Genomic DNA, 785 nt, shown 5'->3' on the forward strand with positions numbered 1-785 from the left:
TGCCGGAGAAACAAACAACGATAGTCAGAAATAAACACAGAAAGGAAAAAGCATGAAGTGAAGAAACAGAGGGAAGGCAGCACGTGGGCCAGAGAAAAGAAGTGATATGGAGAGAGACAAAAATTTAAATAGAAAGACACGGAGAGAGAACACAACGACAAAAGAAATATAATGATCAAAATACAAAGAAAAGTAAGACAGATTCACATAAAAGGCGGAGGGGTGGGGCAATCTGTGTGAGTGAGATCGAATCAAAGAGGGGCAGAGATGGAGAAAAATAAGGAGATTTATTAAGACAAGAGAGAAAAATAAAGGAAGAAAAAAAGCGGAGATATATTATATATATATATATATATATGTGTCAGAGAGAGAGAGAACGCACTCATGAATGGAACCAGAGAAAGGTACACTGACGAGGAATTACAACGTGCTAGAATCGGAGAGATAAATAGACAGAAGAAATCAATTCAAAATAACCAGAGACTGATAGAGAGGCAGAGGAGGATAGGGTCAGACATGAAGTAAGACAATGAGAGAGAGAAAGAAAGAGGACTAGAAAGCAAGGAGAAAATAGAAAACAGAAGAGAGGAGGAGAAATACGACAATTCAAACTGAGATTGAAAGAAATGGAATGAAGTACAGAACCAGATGAAAAGAAGAGATCGGGAAGTCAACTCGCAACAGAAAGAAAGAAGTAGACAGAAACAGAGCTGGAGAGAGTGGGACATAAACAGAATGAAATAAAGACGGATGAAAAAAGGGAGAAGGAAGAACGAGGTAGAGAA

Source organism: Heptranchias perlo, unplaced genomic scaffold (genome assembly GCF_035084215.1).
Source record: "Heptranchias perlo isolate sHepPer1 unplaced genomic scaffold, sHepPer1.hap1 HAP1_SCAFFOLD_122, whole genome shotgun sequence".
In the NCBI taxonomy this organism is placed as follows: Eukaryota; Metazoa; Chordata; class Chondrichthyes; order Hexanchiformes; family Hexanchidae; genus Heptranchias; species Heptranchias perlo.